The sequence below is a fragment of the Protopterus annectens genome, chromosome 12.part0 (assembly GCF_019279795.1).
Source record: "Protopterus annectens isolate FY-2018-M chromosome 12.part0, PAN1.0, whole genome shotgun sequence".
Taxonomy (NCBI): domain Eukaryota; kingdom Metazoa; phylum Chordata; order Ceratodontiformes; family Protopteridae; genus Protopterus; species Protopterus annectens.
Window position 1 is genome coordinate 520,717,293 of NC_056746.1, and position 22,516 is coordinate 520,739,808.

General features: G+C 36.9%; 1 protein-coding gene across 1 annotated transcript in view; it reads left to right on the forward strand.

The window, feature by feature from the left end:
• RAI1 (retinoic acid induced 1) overlaps positions 1-22,516 on the forward strand; it is a 526,318-nt gene that overhangs the window by 269,207 nt on the left and 234,595 nt on the right. The window lies entirely within an intron of this gene.

Below are 22,516 nucleotides of genomic sequence, written 5' to 3' on the forward strand. Positions count from 1 at the left end.
TTGGTTATTTCACCCCATTTACCATAAACACTAATGTGCTTACTGCTTTACTTCTGCAATGATTTGGACTTCATTTGAAAGTTTTATTTTGCATTTTACAGTGCAAACACTAATAGATATCTGCTAAACAAAGCAATGCAGTCTCACAATGAAAACAGACTTAGCATTAAAACTTCTCTGCCCTTGAAACTCACATTCATTGAAACAGCATTGAAACCCACATTCAAAGAAAATACATTTTGCCAGTGGCAGATAAAGATTAACTTTGGGTTTGGGCTGTTTTCAAATCACACACCTTCCTGATTGTATTAAATCATATTCCTTGTACAATACAGCACACTTTTAGAGAGCATTTTAAATGTATTCTTTTGAACATTTTCCAGTAAACAATGAAACAAAATGCATGCACCAATAATGACAAAACTGCCCAATTCAGAACATTTCCATCATAAAAGTCTACTCAAACTTCTACAGTCCACCAGTATCAGTAAATATGCACAATCTCTGAAGAACTAAAAGTCATCTAAATAATTCCACATTAAAGAGATCTGTAACTAATGAAGAGGTTGCTGCTAGCAAACAACTTTATATTGCATTGTTTCATTTACAAATAAAGTGCCTGTTGCCCTTCAGGAATAAATTGACTATATTATACTAAAAAATGATAAGCTAGTAATACTGCAATAGGGAATGGATGGCAAACTAATAACAGGTTCATAGTTACTAGGTATTTTTGCCAAAAAGGAGTGCAGCATCCACTCCCTTTGCAACACAGTACAGTATCAGCAATGCATCTACCTACTGTGGGAGTAGAACTCACAGCTTTCTGCATCAAAAACAAGTACACTACCTGGTGTGCTATTAGCAATGCAAGACGACTCAGCATAAGCAACACTAAACCTTTGCTCCCCTGCAGCTTGCAGCTCATGGTAAAATTTATTCAACACTCAACTGTATCTCTGAACTTTGCAGCACAAGAAATCTGGAAAAAGCCAAAATTTATTGGGGAGGGGGGCAAAAGCCCAAAACCAGGGACACATTTTAAACATTGCTTGTATAACGTTGGAAAGTTTCTAGAATAAAATGATGTGTTTCCACCATACATTTCACTGCCAAGTCTTGAATCCAGGACCCTGTGCAAAACAGTGAGAGCAACATACCACTATGCCAAATCAGCTGTTTTGTGAAAGAGAAGAAGACTGAAACTTAAATGGCTACCATTTAGTGAATTCAGTTCTCACCATAGCTGTCAACCTCTTAGCACAAAACACCTGAACAAAACCAATAAAGGGGGAATACAGCCCCCAAACATATTCAGAGAATTCAGTTCTCACCATAACTTTCAACCTCTTAGCAAAACCACCTGGACAAAGCCAATAATGGGGGAATACAGCCCTCAAACATATTCAGTGAATTCAGTTCTTACCATAGCTCTCAACCTTAGCACAAAAAACCTGGACAAAGCCAATAATGGGGGAATACAGTCCCAAAAATAGGGACAAATTTCAAATATTCATCTTATAAACTTAGAAAATTGCTAGAATAAAAGGTTTTGTGTTACCATGTACTTTCCGAAGATTATAAAGTCTGAAATTCAAATGCTTGTCATTTTTATTTATTTAACATTTGTTAACCAGGAAAGTCTGACTTGGAACAAAAGCCAATTTTCAGCAGAGGCCCAGGGAGAAACACTCCAGACATGTATTTTTAAGATGGGAGGACACCAGAGCACATGCAGACTCCACACAGAAGTCACCCCAGACAAGAATCAAACCAGAGAACCTGTAGCTGTCAGGTAAAATGCTACCACTGCACCACTGCACTACTGACTTTGTAAGGACACAAAAATACAGAAACCACAGATTTTATGAGGAACAGAACAGATCAAATATGAGGGAAACATCAGCAAATGTTTTACAAATGGTGGTGGGTAGGGAATTCAGGCTCTTGCCTCCTGGACCCAAGATCCAGGGTTCAAGCCTGTTCTCTACCCACCATCATATAATAACTGGGGCATTTCACACACACACACATGCTACAACTGCATAGACTTTTGGGATAGTGCTGGTGAGACAGAAGCGCATGCTCCAGACTGGTTCACCAGCAGTCCAGAAATGCTGCAAGTGCACATGCACAATGTTCAGCGACTCATTTTTTATATTTTCTTTTTCTTTTCTTTTATTCTATATTTTCTTTTTCTTTTTTGTTTACAGCTAGGGGGCAGCAGTCCTGCAGCCCAATAGCACGAGCCACCCCTGACTAGTTATACTTACTAAATTTTGTTTTATTTTTATTACAGTTATTCGTTTTATCTGATTACTGCATATGTAATTTCTGCTCATGTTGTACTGCTGCACTGTTTTTCTTGGGTTTTGTATATTGCCTACTATGTTATTGTTTTATGTTTGTATTGCTGGAGCTTTTCTCCTCGGTTCTCCACTGAAAACAGGCCATTGGCTCAGATGGACCAACCTGGTTAACAAATGTGAAATAAATAAATAAATATGCATTACTCACAGTGTAATGTAAGACAATCTCTTTGTATCAACTCATTTCTTAAATTTCATTTCACGTATTAAATCCATCTAGTTATTACGTCGTTACTGTTTATCCATCATTTCTATAATGGCAAGAGGATGAGGTAATAGAAAACTACAATTTTGATAGAGTGTCTGCTCTAAGGGGCAAAACAAAACATCTTATCCAGACCAGTGCTTGTGCTTTTCCTACAACTAATTAATGCCAAATTGTTCTGTCAAAATTTTTGTGTGCTACCAAGAGTTTGTATTGATTAATTTCTGACATTTCATGGTTGAATGCTATCCTTAGTTTGGTGTTCCATCCAGAGTTCTCTGAAGAAATGATACATAAACACTATCACCTGTGTGTTTTGTTAGTGCTACACAGCATGAAACTACAGACAATTCAGCTAGAAACAGTCAACATGCTGCAATCACTGTATATTAGCATTTTGGTACCCATGCAGGTACAGTGAAATTCCAGGACAGGTGGCTGCAAGTAACATTCTCCCAAGTACCACCTGTGCCAGCAGCCACAGCCAGCAGATTGAGGAAAGAGAGGATTAGGGGATGCAATGGCTGCCGCTGGTAGTGGACAAGAGATAACAGCCTGGGGCCAGTAGGAAAATGGATAGAGATCTGGCTAAGATAAGACGTAAGCTTGGGGCAGATTCCATTATGGCTGAGAAGAGACAGAGGTAGTGAAAGTGGTGATGGAAATCTATGCCTCCATGATCATATTTTTAAACTAAGATGGAAGGGGCGGGAATGTCACAAAAGTAAGATAAAGGGGTAGGTACTCAGACACTAAACAGAGGTGAGAAATAGACATAGAATGGAGCAGATGAACAAAGGCCATTAAAACCATGGCTAGGTATACTGCAAAAGGAGGACAGGTAAGCTGCAGGCATCAATGGAGGAGAGATGGGTGGACATTGATGTTATCACAGAAACAATAAATACTGGTAATAGAAGCTGAAATATGGAGGTACCAGATTACAAGCTGATTAGAATTGACAGAAAGGGGCTTGGAAGGAAGTTGCAATATACATAAGGAAGAGCATCAAATGAGAGGTCAGAGGCCAGGAAGAATAATATCCTCCCAGGGCAGAACCAGGGAGCAGTGGTCAGAACCTAGGGTAAATATTTTGTTAGTTAAGGTAGAAGGGGAGGGAGCACAGTGATTGTGGATTGGTACAGTGCATAAGGCCCTAAATATGTAAATAGAGGCAAACAGTAGATGAAGAGACAGCATAAAGAACTGGAATAGAAAGAAAACCATTATATTTATAGGAGGTGGGTCTGACATGTCCTAGCATAGACCAAGAGATCTTCATTTTTGAAAATGGGAGGAATGTCAGGTTCCTGAGATCTTAGACTATAACAGGTTCATTCAGCTGGTTAGGGACTGTACCAGGAATGATAAAATTATCAGTCATCCTAACTAAAGTAGGGAGGTCTGCAGAAGTGTAACTAGCTATTCTTGTACCTGGTGCTGTCCCAAATCTAGTGCCCCCTCAACTTTAAGTTGAGAGCAAAAAAAGGCTCTTCTACTCTCCTCTGAAAAAATATTTTTCTCCTTTGAAACTGAAGCAAACTACTTGCTACATTGGCAGTAAGTAGCTGCTACAGTTTATGTCACACAGGGCTACTGTGCAGTTGCCCCCTTCTCTCCACCCTAGCAACACCTCTAGATATCTGCGATGTGCAGGTGAAGTTATCCAAGAGTAAACATGTCATTAAGTGGTTTTCAATGGGAGAAGAGTAAGCATTAAAAGCTAAATGATGGCATGGAAGCTTTATTTGGTGGATTTTGGTAAGATGGAGGGAGAAGACCATTTAGTTAGGAGTCTGGAGGTAAATCAAGGAGGTAAACAAACTATTAAAAATGTGTATCAAAAATGGAATACCGTGGGCTATGGACAAGGGTTTAGAATATAGGAAAATGGTAAAAGAACAGTGTAGCTACAAAGAATTGTAATGTTAGTGATTAGGAGAAAAGGGAACAGGTACAAAAAGGAGGAACGGATGGGGTGAGACAGCAGTGGAGGCAATCAGGAAAGCAACAAAGTAGGAGAAGGCAGCAAAGGAACAAGTCAAAATGGAAGTGAAAAAGAGGGCCAGGAAGTGGAACATGGGCATTTTATTTTTCTGACCCCAGGCGTATATAAAACTGTCTCTGCAAAGTGCACCAAACACAGCAAACAGCATAGCCCCAATCAGAGGCACACCTGGATGTTTCAGCAACAGTGATTGCACAAAGATTTAAAATAATAAATTAGTTTGGGTTCTGATCTATGCACTGATGACAACAAACTGCCCCCCCCCGCCCCCGATATCAAGGCATACATTGAGGTTTCAGAGACTGTGACTTTACAGAGCTTTAAATGAATAACTAAGTTCAAATTTGGATATGTGCACGAAATGTAGTAAACAGTAATGCCCCCTTTCCCCAAAGCAAAGGCACGCATGAGAGTTTCAGAGATGGTGACTGTATTAAGCTTTAAAACAGTAAAATCAATTTGTGTTATGACCTGTGTCCCAAACAAAGTAGACTGCCTCCCATGCCAAAACACACTTAGAGATTTCAGAGAATGTGAGTGCATAGAGCATTAAAATAATGAATTAGTTCAAGTTCTGACCTGTGCCCCAAATACATCAAACAATTCCCCCAAGAAGAGGCATACTTGGACGTTTCAGGGGCAGTGATTATACAGCGTTTTAAAATGATAAATCACTTCATGTTCTGACCTGTAAGTAGGTAGGGCCTATCTTATGGTCCTTCTAGAGTTTGTTTTAAACTGCAGTTGCTCATTTGTGAAATGTATACCTACATCCGTTGACCCTGCAGTTACCCATGCAAGTAGTCCCACAGAATGTTCCCATGCTTCCAGTCTGTCTGCAGCACCTCTAGGGGCACAACATGGTTACTACTACTATTTGCTGAATTTGTATTTTTACAGTCATTTTATACTCAGCAGGATTCTTGGGTTCTTAATCAGAGATATATAGTTTTCTATATATATATATAGTTTTATATTATAAAGAGTTATATAGTTTTCAGTTATCAAACATTCCTTGGGAAAAGCAGTTCCATATAACAAGTGAAAAGGCTTCTAAAGGTTCTTGAATATGCACATTCTGTAACATAATTTCTCTTTCCACAGTAACTTTTAAGTATTCTACTTCATTAGATCAAAAAATATTTAGTCCCATATTAAGCTATTATAGGACCCAACAGGAAAAAAGCAGAATGCTTGTTATGAAAATGTAATCTCTGAAAATGTAGTATTATACACAGGTGAGCAATGTATGTTTTTTTTCTTTATATATTTATGTACCATTTCTTAACCTGTACCTGGGTTGGGTTTCCCCACAGCACAACGTAAATATATATTTTAGATATATATATATATATATATATATAGAGAGAGAGAGAGAGAGAGAAACAACATCAGTTTCATGGAGCCCACAACCAGCATGCCTTTGCAGTGAGAGAAAACCACAGTACAATGGACAAGCTCAAACAAACACAAAGACAACATGCAAGCACAACACAGACAATGACTGCAAGTCAACACTGAACCGCAGAAACCATACAACAAAGCATTGCACCACTGAGTCACCTTGCTGCTCCAGTGTACACACTTTAAATAGATGCATTTGATTTACCTCTGTTGCATCTGTACAGCAGCCAGCAGGCCTTCAGTTTCTACTACTCTAAGAAATCCATCTTACACACAAAGCAGTTCATATCCACTATTCTTTTTTAACGACAGTTGCAAAGATCATACATTGGAGTGCCACAGTGCTGAGTTAAATTCCATATATTACAGCCATCATAGACTCAGGGTTAAAAGAAAATATTGCTACATCACATTACAATTTTTATGACTGATGCGCATCTGCAAACAAGTGGAACCTGGGTCATCAGGGATACAGTATTCTCTTCAATGACTTACTCTGTTGGTTTCAACAAAACAAACTAGTAACAAGCAAGAAAAAAGCCAATGCTATTTAAACAAAAAATATAGAGGCAATGGCAAATTGCATAACAGATTAATCCGAAAAGAAGAAACAGGCACCATAGAAATGATCAGTGCAAATCCTTAGCATGCAAATCTAGCCTCCAAGGAACACGCAAACAACATGGTAAAATATATAAATAAAAATAATCTGGGCACTTTACAGAGCAAAAAAGATTTTTAGCTTTTAAATCAGAAGTAATGCTGGCCATATTTTTCCTTATCTCAAACATGGCAACAAGTAATACAAGGAATTCACTTCTTTGAAAAATATCATCAGTTTAATACCATATCATTAAAGTCATTTTACAAGTACTATCTCAAATTCATCATTGCAATTTCTGAATAAACTAAACTGGATGGCAACTTGTCACCTGAAAACAGAGCATGCACCTTACACGATACTTAAATAGATGCATGTACATTGCACAGCATTTAAATTCCTATGTAAAAAATACCTTAATAAGCTTACCCATACTAGAATTTCCTGAATTTTATTTTCACTTATAAACTTAGTGCTATATTACTCATCCTACAGTTGTTCATTCAGTGCAAAAATTGTTTATAATATTTATATTTCACCATACATAATCTCAATAATTATAACTGCACCTGCTAATGTTTTCTCTAGTGCTTGTCCGTGATGTCACATTCCACTCTCAGTTTTTCTTTGCATACTCATTATTCCTATTGTTTACACATGACCACTACTATACTCAGTTATTTGCTAAATTACATTTTCCACTGTGTCATATTCCGTGGCAGTGCAGCAGTAGCGTTGTTGCCTCACAGCAAGAGGTTCTCCCGTTCGATTCTCGGCTGGAGTGTGGGGAGTGCCTTCTTTGTGGAGTCTGCATGTCCTCCCCGTGGTTGGGTGGTCATTCAAAAGACATGCGTAATGGGCGTGCCTTCATTGAAGGCTGAACATCGAGCTGGCACCTCGGCGTTCATGAAAAATCTACCACCAATCATTAGCGGACCAGAGTTCCGCTGTGGCGACCCCTAACTGGGAAAAGCCGAAAGACACATTTTCCACTGTGTCACTTGACTGTTCATGTTACATTGATAACATGCATAAATATTTTTATGGTCTCCCTCTTGAGTCCCCTCTGAAAATGGGCCTGGCACAATAGGGTTATCCATTTAACAATACATAAATAAATAAATACATAGAGACATGCATACATATATACATACATACATATGTGCATGTACACATACATGCATACAAACATAAATATCAGGTATTCAATGAAAAACAACAAGTTCCGAGATGCTTAGACAAAATGTGGAACTTCTAATACCCCCATTATTCAACCATCCTACCTTTACAGTACTTTTAAATGTATGTCTATATGTTATTTCCAGTTACATTAATTCATTTTAAGGGTCTACAGTACCAAAAAACATAATTCTACATTCCACGCATACTCAGACAGTTATCCTAGTCCATATTCCCACCTTCATAAATAACTAGTCGCGTAGATCCTTTATTAATTCCCACTTTTACAAACTAACCACATAGTGCATGGAGAGCTGTGATTATGCTCCTATATTTAGAAAGGCAAACCAGTTAAGAGCCAGAGTGTAATGCAACCCAACCTCAATACTTGTTAAGCACCTCCTGCTAGAACCAGGCAGTAAAATTTTCCAGTACTCACCAGCAAATGACAGTGGCAGAAATAAAAGATTTGTTGCTGCCTGCTGTCCGTACTAGTAATTTGTCCCCAACATCCTCAAACAAACTTAGTTGGTAGAATAACAGAATGTGTTAGCATTCATTTTCTGAAGGCTATAAGCACAGAAACTCAAAAGTATTCCATTATTTAGGAACTTCAGTCCTCAGTGCTTTGTCTGAACACCAGATATTTTATGAGGAACAGACAAAGTATGAAGCAATAATCTGGATGCCCTAAGGAAATCTAGACAGTTGAGAGGTATGAAAGATAAGTGTAAATAGACTGTGTTACACTACCTCACTGACAGCATCTGCTAAGTGTTTTATGGCTTTAAAAGAAGGGAAAACACTTAGCGATTTTTACCCTGTAACTAGTAATACACGGAGCAGATAAAGCTCAACAAACTACAAAGAATTATGATTGTGTTACTGATCTTAACCTTAAACTACATGTTCTCAACGTTGCTCAAGAGGTGAATTTCTTGACATCCATGTTGAGAAAACATAATAAGCAGTTTATGATCGGTGACCCAATCATAATCCTCTATATTAAGCATACAGTCAAACCAGACATCTCATAGAATTCTATTAATACCTATTATTTCTACCTTATCAAGATGCCTCCCTCTTTAACAAAGCAGCTACCACAACTGCATGGATAGCAATGCTGATAAGCATAATATCAGATCACAAGAGACAGAGCAATGACCTTGACATACATAGGATCATCTGGCCTGCCAGAGAAACACAGAATGGTTTTCACATTGCATTCACACAATGGTACCATTATTTGGTGAAAATGAAATTATAGTGTAACTAGCCACAGCTCAGTATTGTGCAATGTTTACTATTAAACTTTCCTCCCAATTACAATAGCTAAGAAAAAGGTTGAGGTTTGTTACCCACACAATCTAAAATTAGGACAGGTAATATTAATTATACAATGTCCCCCCCATTAATATTACAAAACGTGCATGCTGACCCATTGTAAATCAGACTTTTACTAATGGAAAAAGGTTTGGTCGCCCGGACTTTTTCCATTAGTACAAGTCTTTTTTTTTTTTTTGGTTACAGCAACGGAGAACGCAAGATCTCTGTTGCTTTTTAGAAAGGGTCTCGCTATGTTAAAGATAGCTTAAAAAAAAGCAATGGAGATCTTCCTTTCTCCGTTGCTTTTTTTAAAGCTGTCTCGCTATGTTAAATGGGTTTAACATAGCGAAACAGCTTTAAAAAAGCAACGGAGAAAGGAAGATCTCCGTTGCATTTTTTAAAGCTGTCTCGCTATGTTAAACTCTTTTAACATAGCTAGACACTTTCTAAAAAGCAACAGAGATCTTGCTTTCTCCGTTGCTTCCATACACAGCTCTGATGTACTGCGTAAGTATATGCATGCGCAGTACATCAGAACTGCCACAGAATACCAGACAGCTGCGGAAGGGCAGCGCGGAGGCATTATACAATGCCATTATTTAAGAAAAGTATTTTTTTTCTTAAATAATGTCATTGTATAATAGCAATAACCCACTTCTGGGTGTGGGTAATGCTGGATTTACCCATGGTTGTCTTTGTTTGGCCACTTGGGCTTTGCCCTCATGACTAAACCACACCAACTGTGGGTAAATCCAGCATTACCCACACCCAGGCATGGGTTATTGCTTAAATAGAACACAGGTCTTCCTTTATCTCATGACTCTACCATCCGCCACATTAAAAATAGTACTCTGGAATGTAAACAGTATCAGTAACAAATGGGTTGCTATTGGGACTTTGTTATAATAAGAAATTATTTCTGAAATTCCCAGGCTGAGCCTGAAATTCATCAGTAGTGATCAGTGCACATACAAATATAAGTAAATAAATAAATAAGGATGCTCAATAAATATAGCAGTTGTAGACTCAGGGTTAAAAGAAAGTATTGCTGCATCAAATTACTTTCAAGGCAACTATGACTTCTTCGCAAACAAAGGCCAAATATCCCACCAATCCTTATATTTGGAGTATCCTAATAGAAATCAAAGAAATACTCCTGTGAATATACTAGATACTGTAGAGTGGAATCCCTAATATAGTAGAAAAAGCCCTGTAGTTATATTACAGTTCTTCTTCAGTCTACTTACATTAATGCAGGATAAATTGTTTCCAAACAATGTAAGGAGGATAAAGGGCACCATGGGACCACTGACTCAGTAAAAACCTCAAACGTCAATTAAAAGAAAAGGACATGGCTTGAGTGGCTTGGAAAAAAGTCCTTTAGGAGCAGAAAATAAGTACCTGCACTATTTACTTGCCAAATGACTTTGCTGGACAGTGACCAACACTTCCAAATCAGCATGCATCAGAAAATAAAACTTAGTCCTAGCAAGCAGCTCAGTCAATTCCAAAACTCAGTTAAATAACTAACTGGGAACTAGTCAAAAGGTGCCAACCACCTTGAAAATAAACCTAATAATGTACATGTGAATAGAGTTAAAGAACACATTACCACAAATGATTGCTCTAACAGGCACTTGTTCTCAAACTCACACTCTCCCATTCCATAATCAGACCAGATTGTCCTTACCATTTATTCCTTCTTCAGAAAATTATCCCCCAAAACAGTTTAAAAAACATTGAAATAACTCCAGTCAAACTGCTGCTCCAAAACTGACTGCATCAGCCATTCCTCAAAATGTCTGCTTGCCTCTGGCATACATCTTTTACATTTCTGTAATAACAGGTATCATTCCTCCTTCATTTAAATATGCTACAGTTATATACCTCATCCAAGGTTGTCTCACATACATAGCAAAATTGTCATTCAATGACAAATGTTTGCTCCTTGAGTAAACTATTTCATGAATAGACTTTAACCAATTTCTCTGGCATATTAGTAACTATAAACTAGAATGCCAGGACCAAAATGGAGAAGACATTCTTCACTGGTGACATATATATTGACATTACAAAGGCATTTAAACTGGTTGACTACTAGCAGCTATTATTTAAACAACATGGTCTTGGGGTAAGAGCATTTAGATGATATTAAAATGTTCTTTCAGGGCACACACTCCAGGTAATCACAGAGCCAGTGCCACTGGATGTAGAAGTCCTTAAATCAGGACTACCGTAGGCCTCAGTGCTAGGTCCAGTCTTGTTCTTATTTTTTTATCAGTTATTTAATCTATGACCTTTCTCAGATGACATTTTTTTCTGAAAGTGGTAAATCCATCGATATAGTCCAAAAGGTCTGCAAAAGGATTCCAGTAGCTTTTGTCTTTGGCTGCAGCAGTATAAACGTAAAGTGAGCATAACACAACAGCGATAATGTTTGGCATAAATCAGACACTTAAAGGCACCCTTGTATTAAATGTATTTGACTTCTATAAAGCATTTTGTACCAAAGGCCAGATGTCTTGAGGTTTGATTGGATGCAACTTCCCCTTTAAGGTACCAAGATAACAGGAGTATGAACATGGCCTTCAAAAATTCCAGTCTATGATATAATCTCACTACTTCATTAACCTTTAAAGCCAGAAAAATGATGGGAATAAGCCTTTTTATCCCAAAACTGGGCCATGTGCCTTCACACTGACTGCCCTCAACTCCAACCACATTAAAAGTGGGCTGTATTGATCCAATGAGATCAGTGCACTACCCTGTTAAACAAACATACATACTTGCATACATAAATATACACCTTTTCATCTCCCTTTCTCTTCATCAAGAGCACTAGTGCATGATGCTGTTGAAGGCAAACGGTTTGCTATTTACAGCTAGAACTACATTGCTCATAGTACCTCTTCCTTTCAGACTATTGCACACGGATTACTGGACACATTAGCCCAAATGTTAAAACCCAGAACTATTCTTTACCTTGTCAGACCTCAAGAACAAAAAGCCTCACTGTCACAAAGCCAACCACTGGTGCATTGATTAGTGAAAGGGTCTGCTTTACTAAAAATCTTATCTGCAGTGCGAACCATCTGCCCCAAGACATAATCAGCAAAATCAGTACTGCTTCCATTTGTGAAACTGTTTAACAAATAATAGGTAATTAATAAGTTACACAGCTGATTTATAATTCTGCATAAATGCACACTGTTCTTTTCAATTAATATTGGTCTGCTTTGAACTGTTTTGAACTGTAGTGCTTTGCTCACTGTGCTGTTTATTTTAAATATCTTTCTTGCCATTCCTGGCTTATGATACACCCAACATGATACCTTAAACATAATTGTGCACACCACAAAGAATGTCGAATAATCCATTTTTTGGATTCCATCTCTTTTGTTGTATACATCATTGTATTGTACACTGCACTAGACTTTACATTGTATTGTAACTAAATGTTATACAGTTTTGTATAACTGGCTCAGGTCACGACAGAATGAGATCTCGTACTACCCGGTCTGTTTTATTTTTATTGACTTATACATCTGTTGACCATGGTACAGTCTTGATCTCAGTGGACCATTTTCAGGTTCAGCTTAGGGTATACAACCAACCAAACAAAAGCAGTAAACAAAATTCTACAGTTAACAAAGTTAAACCAGCATAACAAAAGTATACAATTGACAAATATTTAAGATTCACAAATAATACAAGAAGAGGACATGAGATCAGAACCCATATATCCGCTGGCTATAGCTTGCTATCAACTCACTATGATATTACAGGGTAAAATATTTGCTTATTCCTTTTTGATAACGGAGTGATAGATCGATCAATCCAAAAATTCATTCCAGTCACAGCTGGGGCCAGAAGCAAAAAAATTAACATAAAATGTATACATAAAAAGAACAAATGAAAATATAGCACAATAAACCTTGTAAGCAAGAAAGACAGCTCATTAATACTATGCAAAAAGTAAATTTGGAACAACTGAACAGAGAAAAAGGAGCAGCAAATCAATATTAAAAATGTTCAAAGCATCAACGTTTACATTAAAAACACAAGAATACTAAACAACGTAAACTAAGAATCCCCAAACGAAGACAACAAATGCAATAAGCAAAGTTAACTGGCTTAGTACGGTACAGTACAGTACAATACAACAGTACTAGAGGTACATGCAGTCCGGAAGACTAAGAAATGCACGAGTTTGACTGTGAGTTCTTTAAAGTTTGTTAATGTAGTAGAAAGATGGTAGCAAGCAGAAGTACCCAAGACTAAGAAAGCAAGGTCACTAAGCTCGAGTTATTGTCTGACAGTTTTAAGTCTACAGTACTACTGCTGTTCCTTATAATCTGTTAGCCAGTGGTCTACAGAAGTTATAAACTGAGTAAAACAAACACAGCAATAAATCAGCTTTGTCTCTGGATGGGAACTATCCATCTTAACAACAAAGAATCCAATTTATGCTATTGGAAGGAGTTCAGAGGAAAGCCACCAGAGAGACTTGTGAAATGGACAAGAAAGGGTGTGATCAGAGACTAGAGGGGTTCTTCTTACTAAAGACCAGAAGACGCAGGAGATGATATGATACAAGTGCACAAGATCACATCAGGGAGATTTGAAGGTCATCACTGAAAAAGAATGACAGTTGGGTATGGAAAAAGTAAAATAGGCAGATTCTAGTGACCAGCCACTGTCTGGATCTTTGAAATAATAGGAGAGGACTTTGAATTAATAGAATTAGCTACCAGAATGAATGATGGAGAACAAATACAGTGAGGTATTCAAGAGTGCAGTGAAGACAGAGTAAGAAGTGGAGAGATACAAGTGAGGCAGCCTATTAAATACACTTAAAGGACAGACTCCATATGTTTATTGCTTTCTTTTGCCAAGAAAGAAATGTAATATAAATTATTGGATACTACCCCTTGAGAGACAGGCTTATTCATTTTCTAGTGACATGCTGTCTTTTTTGGCCTTGAGACTGCGCTCAGGTTCGTTCATCTCTGCTTATCATCTTCTGCATCTGTCGTCTTTCATGGCATCACTTTCTCCTTACGTTGTCATGAACTCCTTTAGTTTGGATCTTATTTCATTCCATTAGAAATGGGCTGTTGTCTCTTTATTCCTTTCTGCAATAAGATCAGATTTGTCGGAGTTCCTTTCTGTCTTGCAGCTCTCCTTTTCTTTGTCTGAGTTAGTCTTGTCACTCTGTTGTAGTTTTCCTCTAAAAATGCTCCATCAGATGCTATGCCATTATCCTTGGCAGCTTAGACAAAGTTTATCTAAATAGTACATACCACATCCTTCTTTGTATGTCTAAGCAGCGGCAGCTGTGGCCTGACAGATGGCCTTTTTCAGGTCTAATGCTGAGACGGTAATGTTTATGAAAAGCAGCACTGTTTTCCATCTCCCCATCAACCCCCTCCCTATCACATTGCTTCTGCTTGTATCCTTTACTATATAGACATATGAAATTGCTTTTGTCTTCATCACTGTAATAGAACAGGACAAGAAGCCAAATAATACACCACTGGTGGTGGAGTGGCAAATGTGGAATAGGTAAAAGAGATTTTCTAATTAAATGCAAATTAATGTATTTGCAAATTCTGCTGGATATTTTATCTGGGAATAGGATGTTGGTGACTTTGCCAGACTACAGTGTCTTGCACTACAACAGCTACTGCTCCTTCTCCATCTAGTTCACTCTGTCCCTCAGCCTTTTGTTCTTCTTCCTCATGTATGTGGCATTTTGGGCACATGTGAGGTAGACATGTAATGGGTGTAGAAAGGAGCACTTTTATTAATGCTAAACAGTACTGAAACTGCAGTTGCAGTTCTACAAAGCAATGGAAGTATTATTTGTTCATAGTGAGAACATGCAATAACCTGATGGGACAGGCAATTGTTTTCTCTGAGGACAGTTGTTTAGACTATGGCACTTGCAGGAATCAGAAACTGACTTTGACAACTTTTCAAACTGCATTCTCAAGCATACAACAGTTTGAATAAATTCCCTGTCTGTGAGTGGCTTGCTATCCTTTCATTTAGAGAAATGCAGCCTACCATGGGCTGACTTGTTATAGAGTAAGATCACACTACGTTATTGGTTTTGAACCGATGTTTTACTTGACCAAGCTCATGTGAGCATAAAACAATATTACTCCTTGCTGATGTGCGCGTGAGGTAAATTGCAGCAATAGATGAAGTTGTGCTGTATGCAAAATGAGGCCTTGCAATACAATGAATAAGTGTTAATCATGATGGTACATCTCCACTGCATTCCAGATATGTAATTAAGGTTACCTATTAGAAAATCAAAATTACGGAACTTTCGAATACCATATGGTCAACAGCCATATGATCGAAGTTCCGTAACTCCGAAATTAAAAAAAAAAACAGACAACGTACCCTGACAGGTAAAGCAGGGGGGCAAGTCCCCCTACACCCCCGCACCCTCTGCTACTTAAATATACCAACTTTGAGATTGCACTTTAATGCACGACGGTGCGGAAAGGGAAAATTTCCCTTTCCTACACTGTAGTACAATCTCGGAGTTGGTATATTTAAGTAGCGGGGGTGTGAGAGGTTCAGGGGTGCTTGCCCCCTGCCTACACCCTTTACTTTTTCTTTTTTTTTTTTTTATGTTCATTTTGAACATTTCGAATTTTGAATTGTTTGATCATTAAAGGTTGACCATTAGTGATTCGAACAATTGAAAATTCGATGTTCCAGTAGGAACCCCATAATTAAATAGTGTCTAAGATAGGAAGGGGACATCCGGTAATCAGAAAGCAAATAGGATGTTTGCTAGTATCTGCAAATAAAGACATGGGCTGAGATTCAAAAGAGCTTGCATTTAACTCCTGGGATTGTTGTGGGTAAGTGCAAGAAAAGGTGTCAGAAAGAGATTTTCAAAAATATGTGATGCTCATTGGGGAAGTCCTGCAATGCTTCAGTAAATAAGGTACCTTTTCCAGTTACTCCTGAAGAGTAACGGGAAACCTGAAGTATGAGAATAAAGTTTATTTTGGGCCAAGTATTTTCCACTTCTACTGATTATAGTTTTTATTCTGGTAAATTGGCTAAACCATAAAGTTTATATTTACAAAAGCAGATATAAAAGTTTAAAAGAATAGTTCACTCAGTATATAAGACATAATTGATGAGAAAGATGGGAAAGTGCCTATATTTTGTTATGAAACAGCTAAAACCTTGGAGATTGTGTGGCCATGAGAGCACTCAATGAAAATTGCCTTGAGAAAAAGTTAGTTTTGAGTCCTTCTGGAGCAGCCATAGGGCTTTCATTAGAAACTGTCATGTCTAAGATTTAAAAAGTTATGGCTAAACTGAGTGACTTCTTGAATAAGCTTAAACATAAAGTAAGCTATGATGCTGACATGTTTCATCAGAAAGCTGATGTTATTTTGTCTCTGGAACAAAAGAATAACATAATGAAAATTCAGTTCTTCATTTTGCACTCAGATTTTGCATGGCAGGGCATAAAGCTGGCAAAACTGAAAGATAAGGCTTAGAGACATAACTTACATGTGATAGGGGTCTCAGAGAGGAAAGAAAGTTGTAACTGTGTTGAGTATATGAGTGACAAGGTTATGACTTGGACTGACTCCTCTGTGAAAAGTCTTAGTATAGAGAACACATACTGAGTTCCTTCCTTAGCACCAGAAATGGCTTGTGGCACTTTAAAATCATAGTGAATCAATCTGTCTCTCCCTTCCTACAAAATCTTTCAGCTTTCTTTTTATACGGCATATTCCCCTTTACTGGTAATTCATTTATTAACGGTCTCCATAGGAAATCGTAGCACTCTACTATCTTGGCACACCACTTTTTCCTTACTTTATTGGCTCTAATCACTTGTTCAGATAGATTTCCAATAGATTTAAATATTAATATTGTTTCATCACATTATTATACAACATCCGTCTCTCTTTCTCTATATCACCAACTTTCATTTTCCATGTTATCATATTTTCTTGATAATTTTTAATTTCTTCGTTCACATATTATTCTTCTCTTTTTCTTATTCTCATCATCTCCCAGGATTCTTTGTACTTATCATAAGTCCATAGGTGTTTACTAGGCTAATGACCACACGGGCCTTTTAAGAGTAGCCATACTTTCCAAATCTTTGACAAGTTCTGGTACCCTTGATAAGTGTAAGCAGGAACGTAGGAGGTGAAACATTTACAAGCAGGGCTATGGGAGATGAACCATTTACAGGATGCCCGTATCCATCAGTGACATAGGTGCCATTCTTAATTTTAAATTCTCATTCACTTCCTTACTGACTTGAATACTTTATATAAGTTTAAAGAAGCAGAATAAAGAACTGGATTTAGTAACCCAAATTTGCCTTCATCTTCGCCGGTACGCAACATAACTATTTTGATTGGATTTAATCTTGAAGCGCATATGAAACAAAACACCACTTGCAAAATTTCATTTTCATATTTTGCTGGGATCATCTAAACATTGAACACAGACACTATTTTTCCCATTAATACAGAATTTGCTATATAAATCTTTTCCTGAACACTAATCTATATATCTCCCAAACAAGACATATTTCTTTCATTTCTTTTATTAGTTCTTCCCAATCCATCGTAACTACAAAATTTTTGCAAATTTTATTCCTAGCAAAGACACTTCATTCACTGAAAAATATATCCCCCCCCCCAATTTTCACCACGTCATCCAAATCCTTCCTTTTATCTTTATTCAGTGTCATTCCTATTTCCTGTAAACATCCATTCAGATAAACCAGCACATCCCTCATCCATACTTTGTTCTTAGCAACTACAGTGTATTGTCTGTGTATGTCAAAACTACCAGTATCAGCACCACCTTTTGCATCACATATCTAGCTTGTTTTATTTTATAAGCTACTTCACTCACTATCGCATTCATCACCAATGCAAACAATATTCCACTCATGGGACATCCTGTCTTATACAACACTTCATGCACATTTCTTTATTGAGCCACCCATTCACTAATGCTCTCACTGTATTACTCTGATATGCTGACATACTTACTCGCCAATTCTATTACCTAGTCCATACTTCTCCATAACATTCCACAAAGCATCATGTCCTATAGTATCAAATGCCTCGCTGATATCACTTACCCTAAATTTCAAATCCTCCTTTTTAATTATAATGCCATCCACAATTTCTCTCATAACCAGTAGCAATTCTTGACATCTGTTCCTTTTTATACTATATATACATTATTCCATAATATCATTCATCCTTTCTTCCATTATTCTCATAAAAAAATTATAAACCATGTTATTTAACATGGCGGGTCCCCAATTTGTATTTCATTTTTTTTTCTTCCATATATATTTTAATATACCACTACATAACTCTTTGTAGACAAAACCTTCCTTCAGCTATCCATTCAATATATTTAAAAATACCTTCTTTATCAGTCCTTTAATTTCTTCTACATTCCATACCCTATACCATCTGGTCCTGATACTGAATCAACATTTACTTTAAAGATTTCACTGAATTCACAATTAGTCATTTCTTTTCAAATTCTTCCTTAACTTGTTCTGGAAATTTCTTCCCTTTCCATTCTATCTTATTTTCCATACTTATACTCTTATACATACTCTTATTTTCCACATGCTCTACTCCGATACTCATAATATGTTTGTGTTCTTTTTATCTCTCCTTTTACATTTTTTTTATTTCTCTCATTATACTAATATCCGCCTTTACTATTTTTACACAAATACTCAGATACCTCCTCCTTTCCCACCTTATAAATAATATATCTGCCTAAACAGTAGTGCCTTAAATTTTTTCTCAATTCCTTTTATATATATTTTTCCATATCATAATATTTTCTTCTACTATTCTTTAAAATCTGTAATACATTTGTTTAGATGTGTTCGCTCTTCAGTTTCTCATCCTTCCTTACATCATTCTGACACTAAAATCCACCATTCAGACCAGTTTTATAGATGTCCTTCATGGCTACATGATCCTTCCATAACTGCAATACTTCCCAGTCTCCAATTTCTCATTTATTGTTGTTATTCATTTTCTCATTTTAATATTGTCCCTTCTTCCATCACCTCCATCCATATTGCTAAATGGTCTGAAGAACGTGTCACACCACAACTGTATCACCATCTGCTACCCTAAAGCCTTCCAATAATACAAAATAATCAATTTCATATCCAAGTGCCCCTCCTATATGTCCATTGACCTTTGTTCCACACAGCTAACTTGCCATATTTAATCACTTCCTGTATTTTTACATCTTTCCTTGTCTTATCATGCTTTAAATCACAATTAAAGTCCCTTGCAATTATGATTTTCCTGTTAACTACCACATAGTCTAATATTTAATGAAACCAATTCCCTCCTTCCTTGCTAGTTGTTTATGTATGCAATACTATAATTCTAGAAACATGTTCCTCACATCCATAACAGTTAACCTTCCCATCATTACCAATGTCACATCCAGTATTATCACTATTTTTAGATAACATAGCCACTCCAGAGCAACTTTCACTTCCTAAGTTACATATAATAATTCCACCCAACAATTTTTTTTCTATTTGAAGTCTTTCTTTACTTGTTAGGAATCATACATAATCTACCTAATAGCATCCACACCATAGTTAGCATGCCATTCCATTATCGCTGTCCTGCTTACAGTGTTAATAATACTGTTCACATTCACTGAAAGTACTCTAAAACTGTTGGTTTTCCTTCTTTTTAAATTTAGGGGAAATATATTAAACTTTCCATTTTCTTATTTTTACTCTCTCCCCTATTGAATATTATTCCTGCATTTATATACAAAAAATTCTTTATCCTCAGAATCAGATTTGTCACTGGCTAGAATTTCAAAAAAAATCTTTGTGTCAATCCCTTCTCCTGACCTCTCTTCCTGCATGCAAACTGTATCTCGTTTTTCTCCTCTATATTCTTTCCTCTTCTACAGTTTCTTTTCCACATAGTTTACCCTCTCTCTCCGCCTCTTATTGTACTTCCTCATGTATGTTTTACTCCCTTCCCCTTCTTTTTCATTATTTACTGTTTGCTCTTCACAGTCCATCCAAAACTGTTGCTTTTTTTACACAATCTGCATTCAGCCACACACGTTATTGCTGTATGTCCTTTTTCCCCACACTAGTTATAGTGTAGCTGATCTCAGTCATTTATTAAATAAGAATAGTCCCCACAAAAGAAACATGATTTAGATTAGCTAGCATATGTTAAAGTCTCTCTATGATCAACCACAAAAATAATATGAGGCAAGTGTTTCAACGTGTTTTTTTTTTTTTTCACATTTCAGAACAATTTCCAACATCCACCCTCCATTTCATAAATTTCTTTCATCTCTAATTTTCATAATGGCATCATCAGTTTCACACAAACCCTGCATGCATTTTAGCATCTTCTTCTGGTTTATCAGTTCTAAACTGCAAAGTAACATTTTTTAACATTTAAGCTACTACAAAAAAAAAAAAAAAAACCAACCAAAAAGAAATAATTATTCCATGGATAAATGTCCTTCTTTTTGTTACACAGTTCCAGAAATTTCATCATCAGTCCCTCAGTTTCTAATTTTAAATCACAAAAACTCTGTGTCCCTATATATGTATAAAAGACTGAATTTCTTGAGCTATAAAAACCAGAACAATTACCAAATTATCCCATATATGCAAGATATGTCTATTATAGTGTAATTTTTTGTTTTTATTTTCACAGTTGGCTTTGCAATATTTTCTTTTTAGTTTCTATTACTGCTCCATATGTTTTAACTGCCACAGTCTTGGCTGCCACATCACCTGATTCCTTGTCCACATTTCTATCCTCAGCACGTCTGAAAAAGGTATCTGCCATTTCACCCCATGAAAGAGCAGAACTGTGGCTGCGATCATTGTACTCAATTATTTTCAACAGAACGTTGTCTACAAACCCTCTTGGTGCCAGTTATGTTATTTGCACCACTCCACTGAAGTCGCTTACTTCCTTCTTCATTGAGACAGCTAAACACTGCTCATTTGTATCACCTACCACAAAGGAATATTAATCTGTATTCTGATACTCCATATTGAACATATTTTTCTTCGAATTCTCATTTTTCCGCCTCCAAGCTCTCCATAGCTTTTTTCTCTTTCTCCATGTTGCTACTGCTTCCCTCAGGCCTATTCCTTGATGCTGTAGGAGCCCTCTGGTGCAATCTAGCAGCTCCAATGAGTAGGGGAAGTTTTCTGATGCCCTGGCCAAATTTCCCTTTATAGTAGAAATACCACCTTGGGATTTGTCTTCAAAGACTTGATGTAGGTAGTGTCTTAGAGATGGAAACAGTGCTGGCTGGTTAGGTGAGAGTACAACTATTTTTCTATCATTTCTTTCTCTTAATCATGGAATAGTAGGGCTTCCATATTTGACTCCCAGAAAAATGCATGCTTATTGTCTCCCTATTGAAATGTTGGGACCTATCACTGAGGGTTCCTGAACACTGAAAAAAAAGACCAAAATATAGAAGAATGAATATCGAATATTACTCTTCTCCCTTAATCTTGCCTTTTGCGGGGGGACAAGCCCCTGAGTTTATATTTACCAACTCTATGATCACCATATCTCAGAGAAAAGAGAATATTCAGAGAAATAGCAAGATTCTACTTATTGTATACAAGTCTGCATTTTTGGTCATTTGGCTTCCACATTCTGAAATTCAGTATTGCAAGTCCCTATATTTTAAAAGTTTTATCACTGTAATCACTACCTTTATTGAGTACCTAAGATACAAATGATTTCCTTTGGTTGAAAAGTGGATCTTTATGAGTATAAGTAGCTAAAACCGAAAGATAAATTGTTGATAAATAAAATAATGATGTGAATTTGGTAGCTGGATGGGTACCCCAAAACTGGATATTGTAATTAGTGTCACCAGAAGAGCTGAAGTGTCAGCCAAAACCTTGGTGATTATTTTGTAGCACAGGTTTATGGGAACATGACCTGGCTGCAGTGATTAGAAAAGTAGTTCAAGTTTCAACTATCTCAAACCATAGCTCAAAGACTTAATGGAGAAATGTGAAAGTTAAAGTGTCATGTGAGGCATTCAGTGAAGTGTTTTATCTGTTACATCCCCAGTTGTAGCCAAAATTGTCCAGAAGTATAATTTTTTTGAAATCTCAGTCATGTAGGGCCATTTGATGACTTCCAATAAAGTTTGTTTTTTTGATAAAGGACAACCTGTATGGCTCAGCAGATGGATAGAGGAAAGTATAGGACTCTTGAATTTACTATAAGTTTATATAGTGTTAGATTGCACATATGCAGGCACCACCAAACATCATCTGAATGATGTTATATAATACGGTAATCACAGCAGGTTTTACTAGGCGTTCCATGCTTCACTCT